General features: G+C 50.1%; 1 protein-coding gene and 1 non-coding gene across 8 annotated transcripts in view; one reads left to right on the top strand and one right to left on the bottom strand.

Annotated features, from left to right (window-relative positions):
* The window catches only part of LOC110536984 (spermatid perinuclear RNA-binding protein), a 192,497-nt gene that overhangs the window by 109,373 nt on the left and 62,848 nt on the right, over nucleotides 1-20,276 (bottom strand). For 6 of the 7 annotated variants that reach the window (XM_036936946.1, XM_036936945.1, XM_036936950.1 and 3 more), the window contains exon 2: nucleotides 17,570-17,647. The exons of the other annotated variant lie outside the window; for it this stretch is intronic. The gene's annotated coding sequence lies outside the window, so the exon portion shown is untranslated. The remainder of the gene's footprint in view (nucleotides 1-17,569; nucleotides 17,648-20,276) is intronic. 7 annotated transcript variants of the gene reach the window in all.
* Nucleotides 13,492-13,565, top strand: trnaa-ugc. The gene has a single exon. It is a non-coding gene; the product is annotated as a tRNA-Ala (tRNA).

Here is a 20,276-nt window from a genome sequence, read left to right as displayed (position 1 = left end):
AGATCCATCATGGCAGACCTTGTGCTGCCCTACCAAGCAAAAAGGCAGAAACTTCTCATTTAGTCGAAAATGAGTTAGTCATTTTTGCTACATTAAGAACATGCTTAATCATGTATCCCGCCTCTATTGTATTGTGTTTTGGAGAAAATGAGGGTCATGTTAACAGTAACTGTATAAAGGTACTGTGAAACCAAGGGAAATACAAGCCCTTTTTCTCAGTTCCACACTATGAGCAGTTACTACCTTTTTGCTTGTATTGTATTTCCCTTGGTTGGGTCCCTGAGGTAAATTTGTTCCTCGTGAGGAGGGGACCTATGTACCAAATTTCATGACTTTAGGTCAAATGGGGTAAGGGGCGTGACCTTTCAAACTTTTCATTTTCAATCTTTTGTTATAGCGCCGCCATCTGGCCAATCAGTGTATTTTTGTAAAGACGGATCTCTATGGCAAGACGCATCATTCAAGTTGAAACTCAATCAGGTCAGTGCTGTCTAAGGAACAAACGGGCGGACAGAGAGACCCACAGTCCCCTACCCGATTTCATTGTGGGGGTCAATTAAAAAGAAACCTCTGTTACCTGTGTGTTTCATATGAATCCATACAATACACAGCCCTGTGTGTGTGTGTGTGTGTGTCCTGAGGTGAGGTTGAATAGCTGAATGGTTGAACGACTGTCGTTATGACACAGTGGTAGGATTAATAATTCACAGCCAGTCAGTCCAGGGTCTCTCCCTCTCTCCCTCTCTCCCTCTCTCCCTCCCTCCCTCCCCTCCATGTACAGCTCTATTTCAGTCAGTCTAAAACCGTCCGCAGTGACAGAACCAACCCTGCTGCCGCTCCCACATAATGTGAAGAATTAATATTTCAGCAGCACCGCGTCCACAACCTTCCTGGGCCGAGCTAACCCAGGGGAAGTGGTACATAGTATCCTCCAGCAGCACCGCGTCCACAACCTTTCTGGGCCGAGCTAACCCAGGGGGAGTGATACATAGTATCCTGCAGCAGCACCGCGTCCCAAACCTTCCTGGGCCGAGCTAACCCAGGGGAGTGATATATAGTATCCTCCAGCAGCACCGCGTCCCAAACCTTTCTGGGCCGAGCTAACCCAGGGGGAGTGATACATAGTATCCTGCAGCAGCACCGCGTCCACAACCTTTCTGGGCCGAGCTAACCCAGGGGGAGTGATACATAGTATCCTGCAGCAGCACCGCGTCCCAAACCTTCCTGGGCCGAGCTAACCCAGGGGGAGTGATACATAGTATCCTCCAGCAGCACCGCGTCCCAAACCTTCCTGGGCCGAGCTAACCCAGGGGGAGTGGTACATAGTATCCTCCAGCAGCACCGCGTCCCAAACCTTCCTGGGCCGAGCTAACCCAGGGGGAGTGATACATAGTATCCTCCAGCAGCACCGCGTCCCAAACCTTCCTGGGCCGAGCTAACCCAGGGGGAGTGATACATAGTATCCTCCAGCAGCACCGCGTCCACAACCTTCCTGGGCCAAGCTAACCCAGGGGGAGTGGTACATAGTATCCTCCAGCAGCACCGCGTCCCAAACATTTCTGGGCCGAGCTAACACAGGGGGAGTGGTACATAGTATCCTGCAGCAGCACCGCGTCCCAAACCTTTCTGGGCCGAGCTAAACCAGGGGGAGTGATACAAAGTATCCTCCAGCAGCACCACGTCCCAAACCTTTCTGGGCCGAGCTAACCCAGGGGGAGTGATACATAGTATCCTCCAGCAGCACCGCGTCCACAACCTTTCTGGGCCGAGCTAACCCAGGGGGAGTGATACATAGTATCCTCCAGCAGCACCGCGTCTCAAACCTTTCTGGGCCGAGCTAACCCAGGGGGAGTGATACATAGTATCCTCCAGCAGCACCGCGTCCACAACCTTCCTGGGCCGAGCTAACCCAGGTGGAGTGGTACATAGTATCCTCCAGCAGCACCGCGTCCCAAACCTTTCTGGGCCGAGCTAACCCAGGGGGAGTGATACATAGTATCCTCCAGCAGCACCGCGTCCCAAACCTTCCTGGGCCGAGCTAACCCAGGGGGACTGGTACATAGTATCCTCCAGCAGCACCGCGTCCCAAACCTTTCTGGGCCGAGCTAACCCAGGGGGAGTGGTACATAGTATCCTGCAGCAGCACCGCGTCCCAAACCTTTCTGGGCCGAGCTAACCCAGGGGGAGTGATACAAAGTATCCTCCAGCAGCACCGCGTCCCAAACCTTTCTGGGCCGAGCTAACCCAGGGGGAGTGATACATAGTATCCTCCAGCAGCACCGCGTCCACAACCTTTCTGGGCCGAGCTAACCCAGGGGGAGTGATACATAGTATCCTCCAGCAGCACCGCGTCCCAAACCTTTCTGGGCCGAGCTAACCCAGGGGGAGTGATACATAGTATCCTCCAGCAGCACCGCGTCTCAAACCTTTCTGGGCCGAGCTAACCCAGGGGGAGTGATACATAGTATCCTCCAGCAGCACCGCCTCCCAAACCTTCCTGGGCCGAGCTAACCCAGGGGGAGTGATACATAGTATCCTGCAGCAGCACCGCGTCCCAAACCTTCCTGGGCCGAGCTAACCCAGGGGGAGTGATACATAGTATCCTCCAGCAGCACCGCGTCCCAAACCTTCCTGGGCCGAGCTAACCCAGGGGGAGTGATACATAGTATCCTCCAGCAGCACCGCGTCCCAAACCTTCCTGGGCCGAGCTAACCCAGGGGGAGTGATACATAGTATCCTGCAGCAGCACCGCGTCCCAAACCTTCCTGGGCCGAGCTAACCCAGGGGGAGTGATACATAGTATCCTCCAGCAGCACCGCGTCCCAAACCTTCCTGGGCCGAGCTAACCCAGGGGGAGTGATACATAGTATCCTGCAGCAGCACCGCGTCCACAACCTTTCTGGGCCGAGCTAACCCAGGGGGAGTGATACATAGTATCCTCCAGCAGCACCGCGTCCCAAACCTTCCTGGGCCGAGCTAACCCAGGGGGAGTGATACATAGTATCCTCCAGCAGCACCGCGTCCCAAACCTTCCTGGGCCGAGCTAACCCAGGGGGAGTGATACATAGTATCCTCCAGCAGCACCGCCTCCCAAACCTTCCTGGGCCGAGCTAACCCAGGGGGAGTGATACATAGTATCCTCCAGCAGCACCGCGTCTCAAACCTTCCTGGGCCGAGCTAACCCAGGGGGAGTGATACATAGTATCCTCCAGCAGCACCGCGTCCCAAACCTTCCTGGGCCGAGCTAACCCAGGGGGAGTGATACATAGTATCCTCCAGCAGCACCGCGTCTCAAACCTTCCTGGGCCGAGCTAACCCAGGGGGAGTGATACATAGTATCCTCCAGCAGCACCGCGTCCCAAACCTTCCTGGGCCGAGCTAACCCAGGGGGAGTGATACATAGTATCCTCCAGCAGCACCGCGTCCCAAACCTTCCTGGGCCGAGCTAACCCAGGGGGAGTGATACATAGTATCCTCCAGCAGCACCGCCTCCACAACCTTCCTGGGCCGAGCTAACCCAGGGGGAGTGATGCATAGTATCCTCCAGCAGCACCGCGTCCCAAACCTTCCTGGGCCGAGCTAACCCAGGGGGAGTGATACATAGTATCCTCCAGCAGCACCGCGTCCCAAACCTTCCTGGGCCGAGCTAACCCAGGGGGAGTGATGCATAGTATCCTCCAGCAGCACCGCGTCCCAAACCTTCCTGGGCCGAGCTAACCCAGGGGGAGTGATACATAGTATCCTCCAGCAGCACCGCGTCCCAAACCTTCCTGGGCCGAGCTAACCCAGGGGGAGTGATACATAGTATCCTGCAGCAGCACCGCCTCCACAACCTTTCTGGGCCGAGCTAACCCAGGGGGAGTGATACATAGTATCCTCCAGCAGCACCGCGTCCCAAACCTTTCTGGGCCGAGCTAACCCAGGGGGAGTGATACATAGTATCCTCCAGCAGCACCTTTAACACCAGATTATCTCCTTCTTGAGACCTTTTTTTCCTCCTGGGAGAGTTGGAAGAAAATAATCACTGCTTCTTATATTTTTTGTTCAAACAGGGAAACAATGAGTTTCTTGCAGCCAAACCAATACAGTGTTGCCGTGCCAGTGTGGTAGAATCCTACAGACTGAACAATGGCTACAGTATACTCTCTCTCTCTGTCAAACTCAGATAGGTTCAGCCCCAGTCTGATCTTCATCTCTCAGCTGAATGACTAAGAGAAGGGCCTTGGGGAAGTGTAGACAAAGGTGTGTTTATGTACCAAAAGGGATAGCAACACGCACAGCAGAACAAGCATTCTTTCCAGTTGATGCGGGCGGCTTCTGAGAGATGAGGAGAGATGAATATACCCTGCCGCTGTGAAAGAGAAGGGCATTCTGGTCTCTCTCTCTCTCCCCCTCTCTCCCTCCCTCAGAGCAGCTCCTCAGGGGTTCAGTAACACCCACTGTCACAATCCAGGACTGCAGAGATACCAACTGGCTGAAGAGGATATGATGTTATGTTAAGCGTGTGTGTGTGTGCTTGCAGAAAGAGGGCAAGCCTCAGCAATGTCCTGAATTTTTAACCAGGCTACCGTTCAGGGAGCTGACCTAAGAGAGAGTGTGGATGTGACACACTCTCTCTCTCACACACACACACTTAACATAACACTGAGGTGACACACATATATTGGAGGAACATCAGGCCACACATCTATATCGCTCGCCATACAACGACTAAAGTCATTCACTGTCTCTCTGCATATTCCTCACTGCATATTCCTCACTGCATATTCCTTACTGGAAGATGGTGGGACAGAAAAGAGATTGAAAAGGATGTGAAGAAGAGAGATGAATGGGAAAGGTGATTGTGTCCAGCAGGTGTTAGTGTAGTGTAAGCTAAGGGCAGTAGCTAAGTATTAAAAACAGTGTTCATAGATTGCTCTGGGTAAACACTAGAACAGCTACACTGACTGCTGTGGAGAAAACTGTCATCTGTTAACACTTCAAGCATTTAACACACTCCTCCTACCACCTACCACTCCCTGCCTGAAGCATCACACACACTCCTCCTCCTACCACCTACCACTCCCTGCCTGAAGCATCACACACTCCTCCTCCTACCACCTACCACTCCCTGTCTGAAGCATGACACACACACTCCTCCTCCTACCACCTACCACTCCCTGTCTGAAGCATGACACACACACACTCCTCCTCCTACCACCTACCACTCCCTGCCTGAAGCAACACACACACTCCTCCTCCTACCACCTACCACTCCCTGCCTGAAGCATCACACTCCTCCTCCTACCACCTACCACTCCCTGTCTGAAGCATCACACACACACTCCTCCTCCTACAACCTACCACTCCCTGCCTGAAGCATCACACACACCTCCTACCACCTACCACTCCCTGTCTGAAGCATCACACACACCTCCTACCACCTACCACTCCCTGTCTGAAGCATCACACACACACACTCCTCCTACCACCTACCACTCCCTGCCTGAAGCATCACACACACACTCCTCCACCTACCACTCCCTGTCTGAAGCATCACACACACCTCCTACCACCTACCACTCCCTGCCTGAAGCAACACACACACTCCTCCTCCCACCACCTACCACTCCCTGCCTGAAGCATCACACACACACTCCTCCTCCTACCACCTACCACTCCCTGCCTGAAGCAACACACACACCTCCTACCACCTACCACTCCCTGCCTGAAGCAACAAACACACTCCTCCTCCTACCACCTACCACTCCCTGTCTGAAGCATCACACACACACTCCTCCTCCTACCACCTACCACTCCCTGCCTGAAGCATCACACACACACTCCTCCTCCTACCACCTACCACTCCCTGCCTGAAGCATTCCACACACACTCCTCCTCCTACCACCTACCACTCCCTGTCTGAAGCATCACACACTCCTCCTACCACCTACCATTCCCTGCCTGAAGCATCACACACACACACTCCTCCTACCACCTACCACTCCCTGCCTGAAGCATCACACACACAATCCTCCTCCTACCACTCGCTGTCTGAAGCATCACACACACCTCCTACCACCTACCACTCCCTGTCTGAAGCATCACACACACAATCCTCCTCCTACCACTCGCTGTCTGAAGCATCACACACACACACACTCCTCCTCCTACCACCTACCACTCCCTGTCTGAAGCATCACACACACACTCCTGCTCCTACCACCTACCACTCCCTGCCTGAAGCATCACACACACACTCCTCCTCCTACCACTCCCTGTCTGAAGCATCATACACACACTCCTACCACCCGCTCGCTGTCTGAAGCATCACACACACACACTCCTCCTCCTACCACCTACCACTCCCTGCCTGAAGCATCACACACACACTCCTCCTCCTACCACCTACCACTCCCTGCCTGAAGCATCCCACACACACTCCTCCTCCTACCACCTACCACTCCCTGTCTGAAGCATCACACGCACACAAACCTAGTGGAACCTGATGTGCTGCTTTGTGATAGCAGAGGGTTGTTAACATGCATTTGATAGGCCCCGACCTCGCAGTACAAGTCAGGTCACATAGAATATCTAAGGAAGGCACTACGTCATAACATTTGTGTAGTGTTGTATTAGATATGTTGTTTGTCATAGACCGAGGGAAGACATTCTCAAATTCTTCTGTAACAAAAGTATCTGCTGTGACTGGGCTGTAATTGAGGTGCTGCTGGCCTCTCGGGGCAGTCCTGGTCACATAGACTGAGAAGATCAACTTTATCATCTCACCAGGTACAAATTCATTTGGCCATGTACTTAAAAGACAAAAGTACATAAAACATAAAAACACAATACATAATCAAATTCAAGGAAGGTATTCTCCATTTTTTTGACGTGCAAGCCAAAACCGTTGTGTACTTTGGTATCATATAAGGACATGCCGTCTGAAATCTGATTGGCCAGCCCAATTGTGGAGAAGATTTGACGCGGACCACGCATCTGAATGCAGTCCTGACTTCATTCTACGCACACCAACATCTGCTTATCGTTTAAATGATGCCCACCTGACCCAGAATGCAATTTATAATGGACTGTTTTTTGGATTGCCTAAACAACAACAGTAATTGTGTAAAGGCTGTGTTCTAAACAGAACAGCTACAAGTGTGTTCGCTGTAGGAAAACGTAGTGAACCACCTAGGGTGTAACAATCTGCTCCAGGGAGCTGTAGAGTACAGGTTGTATTACCTTAATAAAGCCAGCTGGGAGGAGACAAAGTCTTCAAGCATGAATAGTCCTTCTCCGTGACAGCTGAGGGGTCACAAAGGAGCAACATACAGGACACATATGGCAAAACAACTAGCAACCTACGGACGGACACCCGATCCAACGGAAAAAAGGACGAGAGGATAGAGACTGGAAGAGTATCGTCTTACACGTAGATAATTGACCTAGGCTCCATTCAAACGGACCAATTAATATTTTAAATTGAGTCGGAGGAAAACTGTGACAAAGCAAGCTTAACGATCGGAGTCTGAGATAAGGCTAGTGATTGTGCTTTCAATGCAATGTTAATATCCACACACACAGGTCACGTTAGGTATTAATGTCACGCCCTGGCCTTAGTTATCTTTGTTTTCTTTATTATTTTGGTTAGGTCAGGGTGTGATATGGGGGATTTATGTGTTTTCAATTGTCTAGGGTTTTTTGTAAGTTTATGGGGCTGTTTCCTTTCTATGTAATTGTATGTCTATGGTTGCCTAGATTGGTTCTCAATTAGAGGCAGCTGTCTATCGTTGTCTCTGATTGGGAACCATATTTAGGCAGCGATATTCTTTGGGTATTTTGTGGGTGATTGTTTCCTGTGTCAGTGTTTGTGCCACACGGGACTGTTTCGTTGCCAGTTCACGTTATTATTTTGTATATGTGTTCATGTTCAGTTTGTCTTATTAAAAACCATGGACACCTACCACGCTGCATATTGATCCGATCCTTGCTTCACCTCTTCAGAGGAAGAGGAGGAAATCTGCCGTGACAATTATGGGATATTGTGGAGCTGTAAGAGGGAGCTGAGCTCTGATGTTTCATCCATGAATATCTGAATAACATTAACCCATACAGCAAGGCCTCTCAAATGGCACCCTATTCACTATTAAGTGCACTAGGGCCCATAGGGATCTGGTTAAATTAGTAGTGCCTGCTTTGCAGGGAATAGGGTGCTGCTACCTGGAGAGTGAGAGACTGACGGGAAGAGAGACTGACGGGAAGAGAGACTGACGGGAAGAGAGACTGACGGGAAGAGAGACTGACGGGAAGAGAGACTGACGGGAAGAGAGACTGACGGGAAGAGGCAGAAACAACCCACTGCCAAAGTCATTGCTTCCTCATGCGGCGAGAGAGAAAGAGAGAGAGAGAAAGAGAGAGAGAGAGAGAGAGAGAGAGGCAGACAGACGGCTCAAAGGAATGAGTGGAAACTCAACTCAGAGTTGAACGCCAAAACGGTAGCAAGCTGCCAGAAAACCAACTGATCATGACAAGAAAAGACTGGGAAGTGATGTGCTGGTAAAGGAAGGTGGTGCAAGTTTTTAGTCATTCCCAAAACACCATGAGCAATCAATTAGACGCGCGCGCACACACACACACACACACACACACAGCCGATGTCCAACAGCGCACTCCAAGTTGTACTTAAGCACAAGGAGCACAGATGTTGATTGTTGGTGATCAAAACATCATCATCAATAAACATAACAGACACCAAAGGGAACCAGCAAACTGAGACAGAGCTACTGGACCACAGCACTCGTGTAATATTTATCAAACAATTCCATATCTGTAACTAACTAATAGAGTTCAGTCTGTAACTAACTACTAGAGTTCAGTCTGTAACTAACTAATAGAGTTCAGTCTGTAACTAACTAATAGAGTTCAGTCTGTAACTAACTAATAGAGTTCAGTCTGTAACTAACTAATAGAGTTCAGTCTGTAACTAACTAATAGAGTTCAGTCTGTAACTAACTAATAGAGTTCAGTCTGTAACTAACTAATAGAGTTCAGTCTGTAACTAACTAATAGAGTTCAGTCTGTAACTAACTAATAGAGTTCAGTCTGTAACTAACTAATAGAGTTCAGTCTGTAACTAACTAATAGAGTTCAGTCTGTAACTAACTAACAGAGTTCAGTCTGTAACTAACTAATAGAGTTCAGTCTGTAACTAACTAATAGAGTTCAGTCTGTAACTAACTAATAGAGTTCAGTCTGTAACTAACTAATAGAGTTCAGTCTGTAACTAACTACTAGAGTTCAGTCTGTAACTAACTAATAGAGTTCAGTCTGTAACTAACTAATAGAATTCAGTCTGTGGCTGACACAGTGGCCAGATGAAAGCGAGCCTGGGCAACAGAGCTGACCAAGGAGCAAGAATCCAGCCAACCAAATCTGTGGTAGGGAGCCAAACCTCAGGTCAGACACAGACTAACCAACCAAGCAGGCCAGCACACCCCGGTCACCATGTCTACACACACCACACTGTTGTTTACGTTGTCCCGATGGTTGAAAGCATTGCTCTGTGTCCTGGGCTATAAATCACAGCCGTGTTGGGATGAAAACCCTGGCTGCCACACAAACACTGCTGCCACATCTGCAACACATCAGGAGCAGCTAGATAGAGACAGACAAAGACAGCTAGACAAAGACATCTAGCGACAAAGACAGCTAAACAGAGATACACAGAGCTATACAGAGACAAAGAGAGCTATAAAAAGAGAACTATACAGAGACAAAGAGAGCTATACAGAGACAACGTGAGCTATAAAAAGACAGAACTATACAGAGACAAAGCGAGCTAGACAGAGACAAAGCGAGCTAGACAGAGACAAAGAGAGACAAAGCGAGCTAGACAGAGACAAAGAGAGCTTAGACAGAGACAAAGAGAGCTAGACAGAGACAAAGAGAGCTAGACAGATAGACAGAGACAAAGAGAGCTAGACAGAGACAAAGAGAGCTTAGACAGAGACAAAGAGAGCTTAGACAGAGACAAAGAGAGCTTAGACAGAGACAAAGAGAGCTTAGACAGAGACAAAGAGAGCTAGACAGAGACAAAGAGAGCTAGACAGAGACAAAGAGAGCTAGACAGAGACAAAGAGAGCTTAGACAGAGACAAAGAGAGCTAGACAGAGACAAAGAGAGCTTAGACAGAGACAAAGAGAGCTAGACAGAGACAAAGAGAGCTAGACAGAGACAAAGAGAGCTTAGACAGAGACAGAGAGCTTAGACAGAGAAAGAGCTTAGACAGAGAAAGAGCTTAGACAGAGACAAAGAGAGCTAGACAGAGACAAAGAGCTTAGACCGAGACAAAGAGAGCTAGACAGAGACAAAGAGAGCTAGACAGAGACAAAGAGAGCTAGACAGAGACAAAGAGAGCTTAGAGACAAAGAGAGCTTAGACAGAGACAAAGAGAGCTTAGACAGAGACAAAGAGAGCTTAGACAGAGACAAAGAGAGCTAGACAGAGACAAAGAGAGCTTAGACAGAGACAAAGAGAGCTTAGACAGAGACAAAGAGAGCGAGACAGAGAGAGCGAGACAGAGAGAGCGAGACAGAGAGAGCGAGACAGAGAGAGCGAGACAGAGAGAGCGAGACAGAGAGAGCGAGACAGAGAGAGCGAGACAGAGAGAGCGAGACAGAGAGAGCGAGAGCGAGACAAAGACAGCTAGACAGAGACACAGAGAGCTTAGACAGAGACAAAGAGAGCTAGACAGAGACAAAGAGGCTAGACAGAGACAAAGAGAGCTAGACAGAGACAAAGAGCTAGACAGAGACAAAGAGAGCTAGACAGAGACAAAGAGAGCTAGACAGAGACAAAGAGCTAGACAGAGACAAAGAGCTAGACAGAGACAAAGAGAGCTAGACAGAGACAAAGAGAGCTAGACAAAGACAGAAAGAGCTATACAGAGAGAGAGAGTTAGACAAAGAGAGCTAAAAAGAGCTATACAGACAGAGATAGCTAGACAGAGAGAGCTAGACAGAGACAGAGAGAGCGAGACAGAGAGAGCGAGACAGAGAGAGCGAGACAGAGAGAGCGAGACAGAGAGAGCGAGACAGAGAGAGCGAGACAGAGAGAGCGAGACAGAGAGAGCGAGACAGAGAGAGCGAGACAGAGAGAGCGAGACAGAGAGAGCGAGACAGAGACAGAGAGAGCGAGACAGAGACAGAGAGCTATACAGAGACAGAGAGCTATACAGAGACAAATAGCTATACAGAGACAGAGAGCTATACAGAGACAGAGAGCTATACAGAGAGAGAGCTATACAGAGACCGAGAGCTATACAGAGACAGAGCGCTATACAGAGACAGAGCGCTATACAGAGACAAAGAGCTATACAGAGACAGAGCGCTATACAGAGACAGAGCGCTATACAGAGACAGAGAGCTATTCAGAGACAAAGAGCTATACAGAGACAGAGAGCTATACAGAGACAAAGAGCTATTCAGAGACAAAGAGCTATACAGTCAAAGAGAGCTAGACAGAGACAAAGCGAGCTAGACACGAGACAGAGAGAGCTAGACAGAGACAGAGAGAGCTAGACAGAGACAGAGAGAGCTAGACAGAGACAGAGCTATACAGAGACAGAGAGCTATACAGAGACAAATAGCTATACAGAGACAGAGAGCTATACAGAGAGAGAGCTATACAGAGACCGAGAGCTATACAGAGACAGAGCGCTATACAGAGACAGAGCGCTATACAGAGACAAAGAGCTATACAGAGACAGAGCGCTATACAGAGACAAAGAGCTATTCAGAGACAAAGAGCTATACAGTCAAAGAGAGCTAGACAGAGACAAAGCGAGCTAGACACGAGACAGAGAGAGCTAGACAGAGACAGAGAGAGCTAGACAGAGACAGAGAGAGCTAGACAGAGACAGAGAGAGCTAGACAGAGACAGAGAGAGCTAGACAGAGACAGAGAGAGATAGACAGAGACAGAGAGAGCTATACAGAGACAGAGAGAGCTATACAGAGACAGAGAGCTATACAGAGACAAATAGCTATACAGAGACAGAGAGCTATACAGAGACAGAGAGCTATACAGAGACAGAGAGCTATACAGAGACAGAGAGCTATACAGAGACAAATAGCTATTCAGAGACAGAGCTATACAGTCAAAGAGAGCTAGACAGAGACAAAGCGAACTAGACACGAGACAGAGAGAGCTAGACAGAGACAGAGAGAGCTAGACAGAGACAGAGAGAGCTAGACAGAGAGCTATACAGAGACAAAGAGCTATTCAGAGACAAAGAGCTAGACAGAGACAGAGAGAGCTAGACAGAGACAGAGAGAGCTATACAGAGACAAAGCGAGCTAGACAGAGTCTGGTCTATCTTCCCTCTGCTTCAGCTCCGTCCTGGCTGAGGGAGACCAAGGTTCAAATACCAGGCCCTATTTATTTTCTTTTAAAATACTTTAGCTGTGCTTGATTGGCTCTGGCACAACGGAAACAATGGAATAGTCCCAAAAGCGCAAACCCTGCCCATGTGGCACTCCGTCTCGAGGCAGGCTCAAGCAAACGTTCAAAGTATTTGAAAGAGAACAAATACTATTTGAACCCAGCAGGACCATTCTCTGTGCTTCAGCTCTACCTTTTGCCAGAAGGCGGCCTTAAATCATGAGCAGCACCTGTTCAGTTGCCTGACTCCTCAAGCTGAATTCTTCCGCTGCTCTTTCGTTCACTATATACAGAGCCTTCGGAAAGTATTCAGACCCCTTGACTTGAACCACACTTTGTTACATTACAGCCTTATTCTAAAATGGATTAAATAAATAAATACAGCTCTGGAGAGACCTGAAAATAGCTGTGCAGCAACACTATGGGGTCTATTGAGACCTGTCTGTTCCTAGGCCGTCACTGAAAATAAGAATTTGTTCTTAACTGACTTGCCTAGTTAAATAAAGGTCAAAAAAATTGAGAAGAAACGATTGTGGGGTCTACTGACCAGGGCCCTATGGGGTCTATTGACCAGGTGCAGCCCAAAGCTCAGAGATATCCAAAATGGATCCCATGCTGTTATCTTATCAAAGTGTAATACTTAGTTACACATTATTACCTACCACACTCAGGTCTTCAAACTTTTCTTTGGCTGCTGTACAAGACATAAACATTTACACATTTTAGCAGACATTCTGATACAGAGTGACTTACAGGCGCAATTAGGGTTAAACAGCTTGCTCAAGGGCACAGACAGATTTTCGGTGGCGGGATTCAAACCAGTGACCTTCGGTTGACTGCTAGATTATCTGCAGCAGACACACTCAAAGGCTGGTGCTCTGACTGACTGACACACTGCTTGGTAAACACTAACGATGGAGAACAAAACTCATTTGTTCCTGAGAAGCATAAACATGTCACAGACCGGTGCATCATTTAATATCGAAACTGCATCCTTATTGGGAGACGACAGAAGGCTATGTTAAAACGTAATGCATTGTGGGCTACTTCTCATGAACGTGACTAATGGGCCCCGTGTGGCTCAGTTGGTAGAGCATAGCACTTGCAATGCCAGGGTTGTGGGTTCAATGCCCACAGGGGACAAGTACAAATGAAAATGTATGCTCTCACTGCTGTAAACTGCTCTGGATAAGAGGATCTCCTAAATAACAAACAAATACAAAATGGGTGTGTGTTATGTTAGGGCTAAATTGGTAGTCTAATTTTCTTGTAGAGTAAATCTAATATGGTCAATTAAGGACCACACATATACACACATGTTTGATCCACTCAGTGTGTGTGAGTGACTTGAATGTGTGTGTGTGTGTGTGTGTGTGTATACAGTGGGGCAAAAAAGTATTTAGTCAGCCACCAATTGTGCAAGTTCTCCCACTTAAAAAGATGAGAGAGGCCTGTAATTTTCATCATAGGTACACTTCAACTATGATGAACAAATTGAGAAAAAAAAAATCCAGAAAATCACATTGTAGGATTTTTAATGAATTTATTTGCAAATTATGGTGGAAAATACGTATTTGGTCAATAACAAAAGTGTATCTCAATACTTTGTTATATACCCTTTGTTGGCAATGACAGAGGTCAAAGGTTTTCTGTAAGTCTTGACAAGGTTTTCACACACTGTTGCTGGTATTTTGGCCCATTCCTCCATGCAGATCTCCTCTAGAGCAGTGATGTTTTGGAGCTGTTGCTGGGCAACACGGACTTTGATCTCCCTCCAAAGATTTTCTATGGGGTTGAGATCTGGAGACTGGCTAGGCCACTCCAGGACCTTGAAATGCTTCTTACAAAGCCACTCCTTCGTTGCCTGGGTGGTGTGTTTGGGATCATTGTCATGCTGAAAGACCCAGCCACGTTTCATCTTCAATGCCCTTGCTGATGGAAGGAGGTTTTCACTCAAAATCTCACGATACATGGACCCATTCATTCTTTCCTTTACACGGATAAGTCATTCTGGTCCCTTGCAGAAAAACAGCCCAAAAGCATGATGTTTCCACCCCCATGCTTCACAGTAGGTATGGTGTTCTTTGGATGCAACTCAGCATTCTTTGTCCTCCAAACACGACAAGTTTAGTTTTTACCAAATGACCATATGACATTCTCCCAATCTTCTTCTGGATAATCCAAATGCTCTCTAGCAAACTTCAGACGGGCCTGGACATGTACTGGCTTAAGCAGGGGGACACGTCTGGTACTGCAGGATTTGAGTCCCTGGCGGCGTAGTGTGTTACTGATGGTAGGCTTTGTTACTTTGGTCCCAGCTCTCTGCAGGTCATTCACTAGGTCCCCCCGTGTGGTTCTGGGATTTTTGCTCACCGTTCTTGTGATGATTTTGACCCCACGGGGTGAGATCTTGCGTGGAGCCCCAGATCGAGGGAGATTACCAGTGGTCTTATATGTCTTCCATTTCCTAATAATTGCTCCCACAGTTGATTTCTTCAAACCAAGCTGCTTACCTATTGCAGATTCAGTCTTCCCAGCCTGGTGCAGGTCTACAATTTTGTTTCTGGTGTCCTTTGACAGCTCTTTGGTCTTGGCCATAGTGGAGTTTGGAGTGTGACTGTTTGAGGTTGTGGACAGGTGTCTTTTATAATGATAACAAGTTCAAACAGGTGCCATTAATACAGGTAACGAGTGGAGGACAGAGGAGCCTCTTAAAGAAGAAGGTACAGGTCTGTGAGAGCCAGAAATCTTGCTTGTTTGAAGGTGACCAAATACTTATTTTCCACCATAATTTGCAAATAAATTCATAAATTCTACAATGTGATTTTCTGGATTTTTTTTCTCATTTTGTCTGTCATAGTTGAAGTGTGCCTATGATGGAAATTACAGGCCTCATCTTTTTAAGTGGGAGAACTTGCACAATTGGTGACTGACTAAATACATTTTTGCCCCACTGTATGTGACTTGAATGTGGGTGACTGGTGGGGTCAGAAAGGTCAGTGGCCTTGCTGCTGAGTCAGAGGTAGAACATGAGAGCTCTCACACACACACACACACCGGGGTGCTGCTTGTTTTCCGCATGACTCACAGTGAGACACTCGGTGTTCCCAGCCCCCAGCATTATGCACCTCACTGAGGGGACTCCCTCCTGGTTTCCCTCACCCCTCCTTACGGTCTCCTGGGTCTGCCTTCTCTCAAAATGTTTTGCACAAATTAGTTTACATCCCTGTTAGTGAGCATTTATCCTTTGCCAAGATAATCCATCCACCTGACAGGTGTGGCATATCAAGAAACTGTTTAAACAGCATGATCATTACACAGGTGCACATTGTGATGGGGACAATAAAAGGCCACTCTAAAATGTGCAGTTTTGTCACATAACAAAATGCCACAGATGTCTCAAGTTTTGAGGGAGCATGCAATTGGTATGCTGGCTGCAGGAATGTCCACCAGAGCTGTTGCCAGAAAATGGAATGTTAATTTCTGTACCAAAAGCTGCCTCCAACGTCATTTTAAAGAATATGGCAATACATCTAACAGACGTCACAACCACAGACCACGTGTAACCATGCCAGCCCAGGACCTTCACATCCGGCTTCTTCACCTGCGGGATCGTCTGAGACCAGCCACCCAGACAGCTGATGAAACTGTGGGTTTGCACAACTGAATAATTTCAGCACTAGCTGTCAGAAACTGTGTCTGGGAAGCTCATCTGTGTGCTCGTCGTCCTCACCAGGGTCTTGACCTGACTGCAGTTCGGCGTCGTAACTGACTTCAGAGGACAAATTTTCACCTTCGATGGCACACTGGTGCTCTCCACTGGTGCTCTCCACTGGTGCTCTTCACTGGTGCTCTTCACTGGTGCTCTTCACTGGTGCTCCCCACTAGTGCTCCCCACTGGTGCTCTCCACTAGTGCTCCCCACTAGTGCTCCCCACTGGTGCTCCCCACTGGTGCTCTCCACTAGTGCTCCCCACTAGTGCTCCCCACTAGTGCTCCCCACTAGTGCTCCCCACTAGTGCTCCCCACTAGTGCTCCCCACTGGTGCTCTCCACTAGTGCTCTCCACTAGTGCTCCCCACTAGTGCTCCCCACTGGTGCTCCCCACTAGTGCTCCCCACTGGTGCTCCCCACTAGTGCTCCCCACTGGTGCTCCCCACTGGTGCTCCCCACTAGTGCTCCCCACTAGTGCTCTCCACTAGTGCTCCCCACTAGTGCTCCCCACTAGTGCTCCCCACTGGTGCTCCCCACTGGTGCTCCCCACTGGTGCTCCCCACTAGTGCTCCCCACTAGTGCTCCCCACTGGTGCTCTCCACTAGTGCTCTCCACTAGTGCTCCCCACTAGTGCTCCCCACTGGTGCTCCCCACTGGTGCTCCCCACTGGTGCTCCCCACTGGCGCTCCCCACTGGCGCTCCCCACTGGCGCTCTTCACTGGTGCTCTTCACTGGTGCTCTTCGTGGATGCGTCCCATCGTGAGGGCGAGCGGTTTGCTGATGTCAACGTTGTGAACAGTGGGGTTATGGGATGGGCAGGCATAAGCTAATAACAATGAACACAATTTAATTTTATCGATGGCAATTTGAATGCACAGTGATACCGTGAGGAGATCCTGAGGCCCGTTGTCGTGCCATTCATCCGCCGCCATCACCTCATGTTTCAGCATGATAATTCACAGCCCCAGGCCATAATCAACAGCCTGATCAACTCTGTGAAGGAGATGTGTCACACTGCATGAGATAAACGGTGGTCACACCAGACACTGACTGGTTTTCTGATCAACGCCCCTAACGTTTTTTAAAGGTATCTGTGACCAACAGATGCATATCTGTATTCCCAGTCATGTGAAATCCATAGATTAGGGCCTAATTAATTTATTTAAATAGACTGATTTCCTTATTTTAACTTAGCGAAATCTTTGAAATTGTTGAATGTTTTGTTTATATTTTTGTTCAGTGTAGACTATAAAAAATGACAAGAAGCCAATTCCCATTGGAAATAGGTGAAGGACATTCAGTTCATCTCCATGTAACACCGATCCTGTCCAAGACCAGCGGACTGTAGGTCCCAATGGGGCTATCCAGCGTACTGTGTTACTAGCCTAGTTACAGTAGTCAGGGAAGCATAGTGACCCTGTCACGTGATCATTACCTTGTGCTACACTGTCCTCCAGTCCCTCTGCAGCCCAGGGTCACAGGAATAGTCTCAGGATGTGTGGGGAATCTCTACCTGGAAACACAAAGAGGTCAAAGTTCAGTCATCAACACCTTCCATTGTGTTGTATATAATACTATTATAATAGCCTATTCCAACCAATAATCAAAATGACTCATTTATGTCATTTAGTTGACAGAGCGAGAACTCCCGCACCCCAAGGCCTGAGTTGACAAAAACGTGACTGTCGTGACACCAGTGAGCCACTCTGCCTCTGCTGTGTGGAGTCTACATAAGCACCGGAGGACAGCAGACAAGAGCAGAACAGGCAGCGTTGCCCCGTAATCGCTCTGGTCCACCCACACACACACACACACACACACACACACAACTTCTAATCATTCTCATGTCCCCTGCAGTCCAGCATGAGGGGGTTCAGTCACACGTTAACTGACAACCATGATAACCAGCAATGTGCCAACCAGGGTTTAGGTTTTCATTTATTTTACTGCCCTCTCCTCTAAGCCACCACTCCTCTCCTCTACGCCACCACTCCTCTCCTCTACGCCACCACTCCTCTCCTCTCCGCCACCACTCCTCTCCTCTCCGCCACCACTCCTCTCCTCTCCGCCACCACTCCTCTCCTCTACCACTCCTCTCCTCTACCGCCACCACTCCTCTCCGCCACCACTCCTCTCCGCCACCACTCCTCTCCAACACTCCTCTCCAACACCACCACTCCTCTCCAACACCACCACTCTTCTACGCCACCACCACTCCTCTAGGCCACCACTCCACTCCGCCACCACTCCACTCCACCAACATTCCTCTCCGCCAACACTCCTCTCCTCTCCGCCACCACTCCTCTCCTCTCCTCTCCGCCACCACTCCTCTACGCCACCACCACTCCTCTACGCCACCACCACCACTCCTCTACGCCACCACCACCACTCCTCTACGCCACCACTCCACTCCGCCATCATTCCTCTACGCCACCACTCCACTCCTCTACGCCACCACTCCTCTCCTCTCCGCCACCACTCCTCTCCTCTACGCCACCACTCCTCTCCTCTACGCCACCACTCCTCTCCTCTCCGCCACCACTCCTCTCCTCTCCGCCACCACTCCTCTCCTCTCCGCCACCACTCCTCTACGCCACCACTCCTCTACGCCCCGCCACTCCTCTCCGCCACTCCTCTCCTCTACGCCACCACTCCTCTCCTCTACGCCACCACTCCTCTCCTCTACGCCACCACTCCTCTCCTCTACGCCACCACTCCTCTCCTCTCCAACACCACCACTCCTCTCCTCTCCAACACCACCACTCCTCTCCGCCACCACTCCTCTCCTCTCCGCCACCACTCCTCTCCTCTCCGCCACCACTCCTCTCCTCTACGCCACCACTCCTCTCCTCTACGCCACCACTCCTCTCCTCTACGCCACCACTCCTCTCCTCTACGCCACCACTCCTCTCCTCTACGCCACCACTCCTCTCCTCTACGCCACCACTCCTCTCCTCTACGCCACCACTCCTCTCCTCTACGCCACCACTCCACTCCTCTCCGCCACCACTCCTCTACGCCACCACTCCTCTCCGCCACCACTCCTCTCCGCCACCACTCCTCTCCGCCACCACTCCTCTCCAACACCACCACTCCTCTCCAACACCACCACTCCTCTCCTCTCCAACACTCCTCTCCTCTCCAACGCCACCACTCCTCTCCTCTCCGCCACCACTCCTCTCCTCTCCGCCACCACTCCTCTCCTCTCCAACACTCCTCTCCTCTCCTCTACGCCACCACCACCACTCCTCTACGCCACCACTCCACTCCGCCATCATTCCTCTACGCCACCACTCCACTCCTCTACGCCACCACTCCTCTCCTCTCCGCCACCACTCCTCTCCTCTCCGCCACCACTCCTCTCCTCTCCGCCACCACTCCTCTCCTCTCCGCCACCACTCCTCTACGCCACCACTCCTCTACGCCCCGCCACTCCTCTCCGCCACTCCTCTCCTCTACGCCACCACTCCTCTCCTCTACGCCACCACTCCTCTCCTCTACGCCACCACTCCTCTCCTCTACGCCACCACTCCTCTCCTCTACGCCACCACTCCTCTCCTCTCCAACACCACCACTCCTCTCCTCTCCAACACCACCACTCCTCTCCGCCACCACTCCTCTCCTCTCCGCCACCACTCCTCTACGCCACCACTCCTCTCCTCTCCGCCACCACTCCTCTCCTCTACGCCACCACTCCTCTCCTCTACGCCACCACTCCTCTCCTCTACGCCACCACTCCTCTCCTCTACGCCACCACTCCTCTCCTCTCCGCCACCACTCCACTCCTCTCCGCCACCACTCCACTCCTCTCCGCCACCACTCCTCTCCGCCACCACTCCTCTCCGCCACCACCCCTCTCCAACACCACCACTCCTCTCCAACACCACCACTCCTCTCCAACACTCCTCTCCTCTCCGCCACCACTCCTCTCCTCTCCTCTCCGCCACCACTCCTCTCCTCTCCTCTCCGCCACCACTCCTCTCCTCTCCGCCACCACTCCTCTCCTCTCCTCTCCGCCACCACTCCTCTCCTCTCCGCCACCACTCCTCTCCTCTCCGCCACCACTCCTCTCCTCTACGCCACCACTCCTCTCCGCCACCACTCCTCTCCGCCACCACTCCTCTCCTCCAACACCACCACTC

Source organism: Oncorhynchus mykiss, chromosome 12, assembly GCF_013265735.2.
Source record: "Oncorhynchus mykiss isolate Arlee chromosome 12, USDA_OmykA_1.1, whole genome shotgun sequence".
Taxonomy (NCBI): domain Eukaryota; kingdom Metazoa; phylum Chordata; class Actinopteri; order Salmoniformes; family Salmonidae; genus Oncorhynchus; species Oncorhynchus mykiss.
This window is presented reverse-complemented; position numbering and strand designations above follow the sequence as displayed.